Raw genomic sequence first — 15,944 nt, 5'->3', positions numbered from 1 at the left:
TGCCAGGTGTTGTAACCACCTACCCCAAAATAGTTATAAACCTTCCAAGAACCTATGAGAAAATACACCTTATAGGAGAACCATATCGGTTCAGCGTTTAGCTGGATCCTTTGGTTTAGACAGACGCAAACACAGACTAACATCCTGGTACTTTAACATAAAGAATTTAACATATTTTCTATAACAATCCAGGCGATAATTCAACTTTTTCAATGTCAATCTTAAACATTCTTTTTAACGACTCATGAAGTCCTGAGAAGAAAAAAATAAAAACAATATTTTCAATTTTTCATCACTTTGACCAAAAGAGAAGAATTTTCTCCAGATTTTTCCAATATATTCAACATTAGATTTTGGATATAGAGATTATTACTTTAGAAAACTAATAGTGGGGGCTTTCCCTCAAAGTACCTATCAAACACTGAACACCCTGCCCCCCGCACCCTAGAGAAAATTAAAAATAAGATAGAGGTAGTTTTTTCCTATGCCTAACCTTCATGTGCTTGACTGCAGTTTTTAACCCTGCAGGGCTAATCAAACCAAATATAACCTAACTTATTCTAACCTAAGGGATAAACAAACCAACGAAAATCTCCCCCCCCCCCCCACTATAATACATATATGATAGAACAAGTTGGAAATGTGTAAATGTCTTTATTTCAATTATTGCATCAAAAACACTTTTAAGAAATAACTAGTTTATAGATCATTGTATACATTATACATTATTATAGTCTAAAAAGTTTTTTTTAGATTTAGCCCTTATTTCTTCATGTGTTTTCAAAAGGAGTATAAATCATGTAATCTTTACATTTCCACATCAGAACATAAAAATATAATCTGGAAGTACAATGAGAGTTTAATTGATATTAATTTATAAACAAGTTATCTATTATAGATACTCTATTATTTTAATAATATAACCAGATAAACAAATACAATCAAACACAAACACACAAAGTTAAAAAGTTTTTTTTTCAATTTTTTTGTAAGTCCATAAAAACTGATTAATAAAAATATTATAATTTTACGGTGGTTTTACTCAAAGTGTTCATCGTACACTGACTCCCCCTGTGTATGGGTAGTTTTATATATTTCCCTTTGCTTACCCCTAGCTGTGGTACTTAACCTTGCGTTGCTTACAATTGCAGTGCATTAATTCTACTGGCCTAACCGGTATCCGATGTATCCTAACCTAACCTAAAGTAATAAACAAACAAGCAAAAACTACACCCTCATTATTAAATAATTCCAACTTTGTATGACAACTTTCAGAATAATTCCCCTATAGGCCAGGGGAGAAGCCACAAATGCAAATAAATATAGAGTATTGCATACGATTCTAAATGATTTCCAATGTAAATAAAAACAATTTTGTTTTATTTGATCTGTGGAAGTGCATTATCTGTCTGTCTGCTCTTTTTTTCTCAGGGATGTAAGGCATTGTTAATGTATGGTATTATTTACGACGCTTGTCCACAGATATATCTTTAGACCATACAAAAACGATAAATCACATGGTTTTTTTGTTGGAAAACTTCTATAAAACCATACAATATATATTTTGGTTTTATCACGGTTTGGTAAAGAATTTAGCTAGGATTTTAAGTATTGTAAAAAATAAAGAAATATGGAACTAATTTGAAATACCCTTTTAGTTCTAACATTTGTTTTATCTGAAATCTATCTAACATTTTAAAAAAAACCTCACCAAAAAAGTAAAAGGTATATTTAATGATGAAAGTTCAGCAAGATTGTTTTATTAATTGGTCATTCTTACAGGAAGGCATAGAGAAAATAATAAAAGAGAGGAATCAAGGTATTTGGAGGAATAAAATAGGCAGTGGGCCTAGAGGCCTATATTGAGCAATTGCCGCGCTAAATTTTTATTGTTATTCCACCGCTTTTCAAAATGGGAATATTTTAAAATTAAATTTAATTTCCAGACAATTATAGTTGCCGTTTGAAGCATACATCTGATTTTTATAGGATGATATAGAAATATTTTGAAATATTACCAATTCTGATAAAACCTGATAAAAGAATATAAAATTATAATTATTAATTTCTCTTAACTTTGCTACTGACTTTAATTATTACACACATTATTAGCTTATAAGATTCATATTACAGTCTATCTAACTTTTATTACTTAATAAATAAACGTTTTTACAAATTTATGTAAGAACTTGATTGTAAATCATAATAATCAGTTTTTCAGTGCCATCTAGCTTTGAATGTAGAACTAGAATATCAAAAAGTTCATCTAATTTTATTTTGTCTGTATTTTTCTTGTTTTGGATTTTTGTCACTAAAGGGCCAAACCCTGAGGGCTAAATAACATCACTTGAAAATGTTAAAAATATTGTAAAAACGAGTATTATCCTAGAAAAAACGTAGATAGCATTACAGATTATTCACTAATTTTTATTATACAGTTTTGAAATATTTTATTTAATATTTATCCTTAGTTTTCAAGTATGAATTTGAAGTAGACAACTAGCGATCCTGGTGGCTTACAGCTGAACTATTAATTTTTTTATTAGTAAACATTTAAAAGTTTTATCATGTTTATTAGATTTAAATATTACATTTAAGCTAATTTGAAAAAAAAAAATTTTTTGATCATAAAGGTAAATCCTCCAATTTTTAAACTAGGTGTAACAAACTTTTCTACCGGACCAAAGCCGCCCCTGGCTGTTTGTTATTTAAGATCCTAAATCAAATTATATTTTAAATATTTTCTTAATTTTTTTAAAAAACCTGATAAGTTATAGAATAATGATAATAATAAGAAAGAAAAAAAAATTTAATTTTTTTTCCATATATAGAATAGGTTATAATTACGATGCAAAAAGCCGTGGGCGGTTTACATAAATAGCAGACGAATTATTTTAGTATGGGGGAAGTAGTATTTTACAATGAAAAAGGGGTGAGTATTCATCCTCTTATCCTTTTTCCTTATGCAGGAAGGGAATAATAACTGTAAATCTTTAAAGCTAACTAACTACGAGATATAAAAATACTAAAAATATTAAAGAGACAGCATAAAATACAGACAGAGTGAGGGAAGACAAAGCTTTATAATAGAACACGCCTTTAAGAAAAAGGTAAATATATTTAATATCCGTTTATATACCTTTCTTCCTGGTTTTAACCCATTTAACCCATATATGCCGTTTGGATGTTTATGTAAAGTAAAACAAAAAAGGACAGATGTCATCATAAGATTCAAAGCTTTAAGTAAGAACTTTAGAGGAAAAGAAGTGAATATTTAAATATTCTTTAGGGTTTTTTGACAGTTTTAAAACAACAGATTAGATACTTGGTGTGATCTTATTCAGTAACTTTGATAGCTGCTTACTGTCAAGCGGCTTACCGAATAGCATATTCATAGATATATTGATTTTCTTTTTAAATTTTTTTGTTTGTTGTTTTGAAAAACAGTATTTGTACCACTTACTGCATATTACTTCCAAGTAGGGAAAAGACAATGAATGATAAACTAATCTTCCCTAAAAATTGTATAAATTTTACTTTTAGTAGCTTGAAATGATGGAAAATGGGGGAAGATTAATATATTTTTTATTGTCCTATCCCTATGTCTTTCGCATATTACCCACATATTTTTCCTTCAAATAAATACAACTTTTTCCATTTTTCCAGGCGCAAAGAAGTAGATACTCGAACGATTATTATCATACATCTGACTTATCAGCTATGAAACCTATGTTTTTGTCTTTATTCTGACAGGTTTTTTGCTGATACAACAAGCAGTATATGTCTACTGATATATAATAGACAAGCTATTTTTTAAAAATATTATATTTATTATTTACGTCGACTATTTGGCTTTATTATATCACCATATGGAATTCGAACCTATAACCTCCAGAAAAAATATTGAATGTTTTTACGTTTTCTTTATCCCTGAGAATGCATATTTATTTATTTATTATTGAAACTTTTCTAATAAATCTCTGAATATTTTGTCTTGTATATTTCTATTTTCCATTTGTATATTAACACGCCAAGTGTGTTCAATAAGGCGAAAATTTCATCACTCTGTATGTATTTTTACCTTCTAAGGAAGTATATCTGTATGTCTGAAACGCTTGTTTTCTTTCTTTATATTTTTTAATTCATTTTTTATTGTATTTTCAACTTAAGTTATGTTTAACTATAAGTAGTTTAACATAAGTGTACACTGTTTAATAGCTTCAAAAGCTGTTTATTTTCTTTTCACTTATATTTGTTTGTGGATACCTTTTCATATTTTTTATAAATCAAAATAATTATCACCTTAAAGGACTTGATACAATCAGGCTGTAGGATTTAATGTGTGTGTGTGTGTGTGTGAGTAGGAGGGTGGCTATTTTATCTACCACTAAATGCCTGACTGCATGAAGCTGTAGGGTGTTTGTTTGTTCATGTGTGTGTGTTTGGGGGGAATTATAGTAGATTTACTTACCTTTCAATGCCTGACTTCAAGAACCTATAGGATGTTTTTGTTTATGTATGTGTAAGTTGGATTGTGTTTAATAAACCCACTTGAATGCCTGAATGCAAGCTGTATGATGTTTGTATGTTTGTGTATGTGATTGAGATAGTACATAATTCATCTACGACTAAATGCCTGATTCAAATAAGCTGTAGGATGTTTGTGGAGGGAGTTTGATACATTTACCCACATCTAAAATCCTGGTATTAAGCTGTATATTGTGTGTATGTGTATAATGCGGAATGGTGATTAATTTAGCCATCCCTTATAGCCTGATTGCAAGTTGCAACTTCTAATAATAAAACTTAATTAGATTTACTAAATAAGGAACGCACAAATGCATCCAAAGATTATTTTTTAGGGTTTAAACAGCGCAGATATCCTATAAACATGACAAATGTCAGTATGCCTGCTTAAAAATCACTTTAACGACACACTGAAAACTGCACCCGAATTTGTATTAATTTTGAGGAACAAGACTCCAGTGACGTCATATTTTTCTTTCCCGAAAAAGGGAAGGGGGGAAGAAAATCTCTTCAAAAGAGATGGGGAAAACCCCCTTTTCTCCCATCTCTTTTTTCTACCCCCCTTCCCTTTTTCTTTCCCCATTCCCTTTTTCGGGAAAGAAAAATATGACGTAACTGGAGTCTTGTTCCTCAAAATTAATACAAATTCGGGACAGTTTTCTGTGTGGCACTTTAACCCATATCTAATTTATATAAGTTACACAAAATCATTTTGAACCAAGAATCTGTATTATACCTGTCTTTTAAACATTACATTTACTAAAATGTCAAAAGATTCTATGAACATTTTCCTCTTTTATTTCACAATCTCATCTTTTCATTAAATGGTAAAATGTGATTGAATGATATATACCAATAAAAAGATGGTACAGTTTGAGCTAATTGTTTTCTTTTGATCTGTGAAAAAGTTAGAGGAAAAATAGATGGAGGGCGTTATTTCACGCATCACAAGTATAAATTTCATTTTTGTATGGAAAAATATTTCTTCTTGCAATCCTGATTTTGAATTGGTTTTCAACAAAAATGGTTTTATGTAAATGAAAAAAGGACAGAGCTGGATCTTTAAATCGTTTAGTGGTGCGCTGAATCGGGGCGATCCAGTTCACCCCGGTTTGGTGCGGCAATGTCACTCGCCACTGGGCGCGCTGATTCGCCCATTCCAACTTGATTTAAAGATTGAAATCAAATAATATCTAGGTGCGCCGAACTAGATCGCCCCGATTCAGTGCACCACTAAACGATTTAAAGATCCAGCTCAGTATTCAATCAACAAGGACAATTATATCCATTACAAACGCAGCAATAAGGAGATCAGAACCTTTTTTTGAAAAAAAAACAGAGGGGGGGGGGGGTTAGACTATGTCCTGCTAAAGGGGGTGTAGAGAAATATAGGGGAGTGTATCTATCACCCCTTCCAAACGTCTCTGATTTTCTGTAAGTTTGGAAAGATATTGTAAGTAAAATTGTATATTTTCACTATTTTTCTAATAGATGTAAAATCCGTCAACATGCAAAGAATTAATTCAAGCTTACTTTTAATGACGTTACTGACATTCATATTAAAGTTATAGAATAACTAAACTGCACAAATATGGAAAGCGCTTCATTTTAATCATAGAGTCCAATATTGCAAAAATAAAATGCATTTGTCTATTTATTTCCAACAATTCACAGTTATGTGTGACACATTAAAATTTTAAATGTAATGCGAGAAATGACATTTAAATAAACCATTTATTCCCTATTCACACCTTGCTAGTAATATTGTTTTGTCATAATGTCATAAAAATATCATTACATCAAGACCATTCGATGCAATCAAGTTAACATTATAATTTCATTTCACTGAACGCGTGTCAAACATATGTCATCTATGACCATTTTTGCCATATACTATTAAAGTTTTATGTATCCACAATGCTTTGGGTTTTGAAGAGGTACCTCTATTAGCCATGCATTAATATTTATTACCAAATATACCAATTAAATAAGACAACATAATTAATTAAAAGGACACACATGCATCCTTCATTTATAAAACAAGGATGATTATGTCTAGTAAAGCAATTTTCTTTAAAACTAAATATTTATGGTTTGAAATATATGAAGGGATTGGAAAATTGAAATAGGGAAGGCCTGCTTCCCCCCTTCCTTCAAATAAAATAATCTTGGCCCCGGCAAAACCCTGTGCACACTACTGAAAGGGACGATACAAAAGTGATTATCTTAGTCCTTAATAAAAAAAACAAAGACAACTCTTACATAAGTAGTGCAGCTAAAACTATCTATAATACAAAGTAGAATGATGTCTGTCTGTCCGTCTCCCCATTTTTTTATAAGAATTTGCTTAAGGTTTATTTGGTCCTTTTACGAATTTCGCCTTAATTTTTTTTAATCACCTCTTAGGGTAAAGCCCCTAGAGGCTAGGGGCGAAGCCGCTAGTGTATAATGAAAGTACTACCTTTTTCAAAAAACAAATAAAAAATCTTAAGAAAGAAAGGAAAAGATAGTAGTTTCCTTTTAAGATTATAAGGATAAAAAAGTAGGCCATATAATTTCTTTAACAAGGAAAAATGTATTCAACATGGAGGAGAGTAAAAAATACAACGCAGTTTTTATTTGTAGGTAGTTGAGTTGGGTTATAATACATTAATTGAGACAAATTCTAACCAGACAAACAGAAGGACGGACAAACCAAGTTATAAAACATATTAGCATTGTTCTGAGAAATCTTCACTAGACAAGTTACTTCCTTCCAAGTAAATCATACTTTTCCATAAAATATGGCTTTTCTCTTGCAGACAGACAAATAGACACGAAAGGTCAATAGGTGAATTTTTATCATTGGAATCTTCACACAAAAAATCAATCATCTAATATCTTTATAAAGCAGCTATATAAATAGAAGGGTTATATCATAGTATAAAATGTTAATTGCAGAATACCCTACCTACGAAGTAAGTTAATATTAAGAGATATAAACACAATCTATTTCTATTAATTTGTAAGTGACAAATTATATAATAACAAGAAATAATAAATTAAGAAGGATGACTTTATCAAAAATTAAAAGTAGAAAATAGTTGTAGGTAAAGACTAATTACTGTGGCGTGAGGTTTTTTCACCCACCTTAAATTTAACTTTAAAATACCTACCTTCCCCTTTATTGACACCCTAACGTTTTTACACCCCCATGGCGAATCGCTGTGCACGCCACTGGTTTATACGCCCCAAAAAATAATCAACTAACGAATGAAACGAGATCAGAAGGATGAAAATTTAATTTTTCAGAATATTGTATACACATTGACTGCGCAAAATATAGTTTATGATAAAATGAAGAAGCAATATTCATAATATTTGGACATTTACTAGTTTCTTCATATATACCATGGCTCGGCAGCCGATGTCACAGACATTTATACCATGGCTTGGCAGTAGTTAGAGCTCCTACATATTCAAAACATGTCTCAGCAGCCGTTAGAGTTCCAAAATTTATACTATGGCTCGAAACCGTTATATTTATAATTTTTACCATGGTTTGGCAGCCGCTATCACAAGCATTTATAGTTCCTAGATTTACACCAAGGCTTGGCAGCTGTCATAGTTCCTACATTATACCATGACTCAGAACTAGGTTAGCAGTCATAGTTACAACCATTCATAATCATAACTTTATTACAATGGTTTGGCAACCAATGCCACAAACATTTATACCATGGCCAAGCCGTTACATTTCCTAAATTTTTACCATTTGCCAAATTTTTTCAGGGGTATACCCTGGATCGTAAAAGATATTCTTTTGCGGCTGAAGTCACTGCTAATCCATGAATATTTTCTTTATATGACCTAGAAACCATCACAATTTATGTCCGATACTATTAAAATTATCTACTCAATAACGAGCTTAATTATGTTGTTCAAATAGGAATACACGGTTTGGGTTTGTAAAAAAGGTCACTTTAGCCTTTTAAATATGTCAAAACTTTATTATGTTTTATGTTAGTTTACTGCAATTTAGTATTAATTTTTGGAAAGTTATTATGCTTTTTATCTCTAAATATTTCTTAGGAACACGAATAAAACATAGTTATGGGGAAGATTTGCCAAAGAAATTTGACCCAAAAAATACAGAACTTTAATATTTCTATAGAAGACCACTTTGAGAAAATACTACATGAGACTTTGTGATAAGAAAAGTGAAATATTTTTCAAAACCATTGACTAGATATAATATTTAGATAGGATATATTAGAACTGCCACTAACACAAACTTTTTATGGATAGAAAAATTGTTACCAAAAAAATGTAACTTTGTATTTATTTGTGTGTTCAAGTATTGATTCAGAAGTTATTGAGATATTAAGCTAGAAAATAGCTTAAAACCATCCCAAGATTAAAAACTGCAAATAGAATATCCTCAAACCATCACAGTGAAACTAACCTAAAATAGAGATCCCAGTCGCTTTTGTACAAATTGATATATTAAGCTTCAGGCAAAAAAAACTTTACTACTTTAATATAATAGGATTTTGGTTTACTTATATACTATTTGGTGACCTTCTGAGAACATTTTTTACTACTTTTATTATCATTTTTTAAATGGATATAGGATACAAAAAGCCGAACTGAAAGTGACTTTTTTTTACTTTTTTTTTGACTTTTTTCTGATCTACTTAAAGTTTTTCTATGTTACTAAAATTCTGCAGTATTAAGTTAGTAAAAAAATCAGGGATAAACTGCAAAGGACAGAAAAAATATCTCCCCTAATATATTAAAGTGTTATAACTATGTTTCTTCTTGGGTAAAAAATCGTGATTTAAATTGATGTATATGCCATTGTTCTCTCCCTCAATCCTTGGTGTGAAATAGTTGCATTTATCTTGGCTTCTATATCCCGCCATCAAAAACAAACCAAGGATATGCTAAAACAAGGATAATTATTTCCATTTGGAGATTAGTAGCGCAATAAAGAAAATTGATAGAACCCTACAATTAACATACCGTGGCTAATCGTAATAGGAATCACTACAAATTTCAATTGAATGGGTTAAGGCTATCATATTAAATGTGAAAAATATTGAACTGCGTACTGTTAGATTAATTTTTAAATTCGATAGAACGATTATGCTGATTTAAATTTAGAATTAAATCTATTCCATATGACGAAAATAGACGTATAAAAGGACTAAATTAGATACACCATGGTGCACCTTAATTATAGAAAAGCTACGCTTTAAACACGAACATTCGTAACTGGCAGGGACAAGGGAAGTTCTTTCTGACCAATAATTCTATTAAAATTATGTAACTTTATCACGAAACCTATATGAGTATCTAATATTATGAATGGTTCAACTCTTATAAAAATCGGCTAGTAGTAAACTACTTTAGAGTATAAATTCGCTAAACCTCATCAAAAAAAGTGTACACTATCAAATTTAAAAACAGCTGAATAAAAATCAAAACAAACAATCCATTGAACATTGTGATTTTTTGAATTTTCAATTTATGGTCTAATTAAACGATAAAATTATTTTTTTCTTCCATAATTATTTATGAAAACAATGCCCAATATATCGTGTTACATTTTTGTGTGAATATATCTTCTAAAAAAAATACAACAAAGATTTCGGAACATGGCCTGTTATTCGTTAAATTTTTGAATACACGTTTATATCATAGGTGATAATTTAATGCATTGCAAACAAATTGATAATATTTTAGCTTGATCAAGTAAAGTGATTTTTAATTATACTATTTATATAATATAATTTCAGAAACGTTTGGTAAGATGTAATCAGTTTCAGACATTGCAAGAAACTATGTCCTTACCTACATTGCTGGTAACTATTTAATTAACATTTACCAACCAGAGGCGTTCTGAAGGGGATGTTTTATTTTAAATGGATAGGAATAAAATTTACTTATTTTAGTAGCAAAGCCACTATCCAATTCTCGTCGTCAGTCCGTTTGTAAGTGTGTAACACTATGAAGGAAATTAGGTTTACTAATCTACTATTAAAGCTACACCTTTTTGTCAACTTTCCCATCATTCTAGCGCATATTTGAGCATATAACATCCATAGCAGCCGGAATGTTTTAAGGCAGCCTTTAAGTTTTCTAATTTTTTGATTTTAATATATTTTCGTTTTTAATCATATGTTCAAAACTTGTGTGGGTAATAATATCAAAATTAGGTTCCCCGTAGTTCTAAGAATTTTGTATTAACAAGTAGACAAAAGGACAAGTGGCTTTATTGTTAAATTTTACATTTATTTTATTTAACCTCAAAAGGTTAACTGTTTTAAGTCAATTTAATTTCAGATCATAAAAACAGATTGACAAAAAGACATACTACGTCATTTATACACATGATCTATTCTAACATTATCACATTATCTATTGATAATTTCTTTAACCGTTTCAAACATTTATTTCCACGAAATGGATTTAAACTTATCTAACTCATAGTTTTAAAAAAATTAGTATTTTTATTGAAAATCATACTCTTACAATATTTTTTTCTGAAATGGCAACTCTTACTTTCATAATTTTTTTGGCGTACTTGCGTAAAAGTTTATTTTTCTATGGAATATCCGGGAAGGGTCCCTTTCGTGGCAACACCCCTTAAGAGGCGATTCTTCATATTTTCAAAATGACTTTAAATAGGTTTTTTAGGTTAGGCTATGTTATATTGGGTTAGGTGATAGCCCCTCAGGGTTAGGCAATTGGCCCTGCAGAAATAGGAGAAAAGCCACTTTAAAAATAACAAGAATCGCCCCTTAAGGGGTGTTACCACGAAAGAGACTATACCCAAATATCCTTGATCTTCAAATGAATATTAAATATTTGATATTAAATACACTTCGTGGGACTGTCTTTTTAAAAGTAAAGTAGTAAATAGGTACAATTTAGAAAGCGTAGCAACTCTATAATCAATACGAGAATGTCCGTACGTCCATTTTAAACATGTCGATTTTTAACTTTTTTGACAACTAATTTTTGTATGTTAAAATTATCCGATTCTTCTGATTGTTTGAAAACTGATTCCTATTCCAACAAGGTACAATGTTATAAGCGAAGCATCTCTATAAATAAGTCCCAAAAATGTAAGTATGTCCTTAAACAGTATCATATATTTATGCAGTTTTGCAACAAATTTACTTAAAATATTGTTTGTGCTGATGCATTTAATATTCTGCTAATTCAGTTCTGACAATCTACAAGTGTTAATGTTCGTTTGTCCTTCCATTTCATAGCTTCGCTTTTATGGATGTTGTTATCCTTGTTAATATTTGAATTTGTTCTCATAAAATTACTTTGTTAAGGATGGACCTTGAAAAATAGAAGAGATTTACAACAGGAAGTTATACATGAGGCTATTGATATTGTCAAGATGGATCAATATGATTGGGTTAGGTAAGATTAATACGTTTATGTTTTACTTTAATTCCTTCCCTCCACTTAAACTAATTTGATACTTATGTCTACTAATGCTCTTTATCTCAACATTATTATAAATTCTGCATCAATTTTAGACTTTCTGTGGAAGACACCCTTTTTATTAAGACTATTGCTATAAATCATTAAAATCTTTACGTTTTATCTACAAGTTAGAGAATCTTATACAAAGTCAATGGTTAGACAAACAAATATGATTATATTATATTATACTAGCGGCTTTGCCCCTAGCCTCTAGGGGCTTTGCCCCAAGAGGTAATTTTAAAAAATTGGAGCTGCCCTAGTATCAATTTCAAAATTTTCGGGAAAAAAAATTGGATCTGCCCCAGTATCAAATTTAAAATTTAAAATAAGGGGGTGGATTTTTTTGTTATTTGGGGGGCTAGGGGTGTCCTACCCCCCAAGAAAATAGCTTAAAACCACCACAGCTCAGGACCAATAGGTATATACCCTGAAGAGTAGAATCCGATCGGTTCAGCAGTTACCTAGATCTTAAGGGACAAACGGACGGACGGACGGACGGACAGACATCAAGCTACTTTGTATTATAGATATTATCTTATGTGTATTAGAAGAAATAATTTATATATTTGTTCTAGGAGAATTAGTAGAAGACAACTAAGCACAGCCCATAAGACATAAGAAATTGTAAGAAGAACAAAAGAAATATTTGAAAACTTTCATGGGCCAAATTTAAAGCGGGAAGGGGTAATTAAAGGGTTAGTGGAAAAATTATGGAGGAAAATCCTTCCTGGGTATAACGATAAAAAAGTACTTAAAGTAGTAAGACTCAACACGTTTGCAAGGTCCTTTAGAAATAGGGGGTGGGGGGGGGGGGGGTTAATGCAACCATCTCGTAATCAATGATTAAATGGCACTTAGAATCCAAATTTCATTACGAAACTTATTAATACTTGGTATGTATATTGGTTACAGCTTAACTGAATAGCCGTTTTTTTGCTATTTTTAGGGCAAATCTGTCATAATTACGTAGGAATCAACTTTTTGAAACATATTTTTGATTTATATAATGTGATACCAAAAACAATTTTTTAAATCTCTAGTACCAGCAAATACCGGCTAGAACCGTTTTGTAGCGGCAAAGAGTATTTGATTTGCCCTAAAAATAGCCAAAAAATGGCTAGACTGCTAAGCTGCCAGCTGTTAGCCGCTACTTTTCTAACTTTGTGTTCAATTTAGGGAAAATAGACCTATCAAGGATTACAATACTCATGCTAAGTTTTGTAACGAAATCTGGATTCTAAGTGCCATTTAATCATTGGTTACGAGAGGGTTGCATTAATCCCCCCCCCCTTTTTTTAAATTGTAAGCTCTGAATAAAACCTTTTCTAAATTTGACCTCATAGATACTAAAAAATCAATTTCCTTTAAACTGTTTTTAACCTATTTTTAAAACATATATCAAAAATATACTATGACACCAGTAGAATTAAACTGCAGAGCCTAAATTTGAATTAAGTCCCCAATAAACTTTTTTGAGGGGATTTAAAAATTAATTTTACTGTTGCTGTGGTCTTTTTTGATCAGAGCAAAAGATCTTTTTTTATTTGGGTAAAATTCGTAGCTTTTAGAGTGTTTTGCTTCATATATATAGTATTCTGGTATAGAAATAAGATTAGGCCTTTTGATTTCATCTAAATTAATTCATTAAAAACTTAATTCTTTACAATATATCAATGAATTAACTTTATCGTGCTTGTTTTCCATCACTTATTTAAAACACAAAAAAATTGGCTGTAAAGGGTTAAATAGTGAAAGATGACAACAAACGTTTACACAATACAACAAATTTTTTTTTGTCACATATACAAATATGATAAAATATAAGATTATTCAAACTTATTTTTTTAAATATTTTTAAAAAGCATGTATCTTTTATGTGTATAGTTTTCATTCTTTTCATTTTAATTAAATAAAAATTATTTAACTACATTGGAAATAAGTCACTTTGTGAAAACACTCTTTTTTGAATTGTAAAAAACTGAAATGAAACAAGGCTTCTAATTGGTTCAGACTTCAGAATAATATGTTTTATTTTAATGTTAAATTTCTTCTATATAAATTATTGTTTTAGAAAAAAATTATTTGCATCGAACAGAGTAGAGTTTTTATTATTGTATTGATATAATCTGAATCACATCAAATTGTTCTGTAAGAAACAATTTAACCCCAAACTAAAAAATGCTTTTGCTTCCATCAAAATGATCACAGCAACATATAAAATTGATTTTTAAATCCCCCAAAAAAAGTTTATTGGGGACTTAATTCAAATTTGGGCTCTGCAGTCTGATTCTACTGGTGTCATAGTATATTTTTGATATATGATAAAAAAAATAGGTTAAAAACAGTTTAAGCTTTTAAATAATCAAACAAATTAAGGTTAAGAAGAATCAATAGCAATATAAAATTATCCAAAAAGATATCTTTGAGATCATTCAAACAGATTGGTACAAATATCATTGAAATAAAATTAGTGGCCGAAAAAAATAGCCAGTAGTACTTGAATTTAAGGCCTTGATTTACCATTTGTTATAGCTGTAATTACTTACTTGCATTATAGGATTATAACTGAACAAGGATGACAACATCCATAAGTAGCGAAGCACAAAAAATCGTCGATTGGAATACGTACAGGTAGATTTAAAAGGTTTTTACTAAAATCAAGAATAGATTTATTGGATAAAATAAACATGAAACCTTGTTTTATTTTGCATGATGACAATGGTCAAAGTAAATTATATTAAAGATGCTCATAACAATGGGAAAAATTATTTTGATACTTATATCCCATAAAAGTTTGAAAATTGCACCAAAATAAACAAAGATATGGGGAAATATGTAAAACATATAAAAATAGCCAAAAACCTGATAAAAGGCAGTCTGGCTGCATGGTTGTTTTATTAAAACGACAAAAAATTTAATTTTTAAATCCTTAACTTAAAAATTTTGGAAAATTGGACCATATACACTGAAGATATGGAAAAAAAGTGTTAAATATATAAAAATAGCCTAAAACCTGCTAAAAAGGCAGTCTGGCCGTCATGGTTATTTTGTTTAAAAGACGGGAAATTTAATTTTGATATGTATAACTGAAAAATTTTTAAAATCGGACCATAAACACTGAAGATATGGAGAAAAATGTTAAATATATAAAAAACAGCCTAAAACCTGCTAAAAGGGCAGTCTGGCGTCATGGTTGTTTTCTTTAGAAAACGGAAAATTAAATTTTGATATCTATAACTGAAAGAATTTTGAAAATCGGACCATAAACACTGAAGATATGGAGAAAAATGTGAAAAATATAAAAATAGCCTAAAACCGGCTGAAAAGGCATTCTGGCCTTCATGGTTGTTCCTTTAAACGACGGGAAATTTAATTTTGATATCTGTAACTGAAAAAATTTTGAAAATCGGACCCTAAACACTGAAGATATGGAGAAAAATGTGAAAAATATAAAAATAGCCTAAAACCTGCTAAAAATCGGTCCGAACGCCAATGATGTTTTATAGTCAATTGTGCTCCTTAATGATGGGAATGTTGTCAAAAAATTTCAGCATTCTATCTTTCATAGGAGCTGAGTAAATCCCATTTCCCCCATAGCGTTACGGACTGACGGACTGACTGACGGACTGACTGACGGACTGACGGACGGACAAAGTGAATTATAGAGTAGCTTCGCTACTAAAAATTGGTTCGGGTGGGTTTCTAAGAAAGAGTGTTTTAAGCTAGATAGGAAGACAATTTAGATTATTTTACTACATTGATATTTGTTATAAAGGTCAGCAATTACATTAAATAAAAAAAAATATTTAAGCTTTTAATGAATATATGTAATCATTTATAATTTATTGTTACCCACCTATGTATTGTTATTATTTTTAATTGTTGTTAAGTTTGCTTAATTGATATGTAAATATATGATTAATTTTAAA

At 30.2% G+C, this 15,944-nt stretch overlaps 2 long non-coding RNA genes across 2 annotated transcripts; both read left to right on the top strand.

The window, feature by feature from the left end:
• Positions 1-9,785: 9,785 nt before the first annotated feature.
• LOC145322359 (uncharacterized) lies at positions 9,786-13,377 on the top strand. The gene is made up of 3 exons (XR_013880637.1): positions 9,786-10,373; positions 11,859-11,949; positions 12,591-13,377. It is a non-coding gene; the product is annotated as an uncharacterized LOC145322359 (long non-coding RNA).
• Positions 13,378-14,360: 983 nt separating this feature from the next.
• Positions 14,361-15,944, top strand: LOC145322360 (uncharacterized). Its single transcript, XR_013880638.1, has 2 exons — positions 14,361-14,459; positions 15,791-15,944. It is a non-coding gene; the product is annotated as an uncharacterized LOC145322360 (long non-coding RNA).

This window comes from Acartia tonsa, chromosome 6, assembly GCF_053477335.1.
Source record: "Acartia tonsa isolate MP-2025a chromosome 6, ASM5347733v1, whole genome shotgun sequence".
Taxonomy (NCBI): domain Eukaryota; kingdom Metazoa; phylum Arthropoda; class Copepoda; order Calanoida; family Acartiidae; genus Acartia; species Acartia tonsa.
Note: the sequence above shows the minus strand (reverse complement) of the source record. Positions and strands in the feature narration are given on the sequence as shown.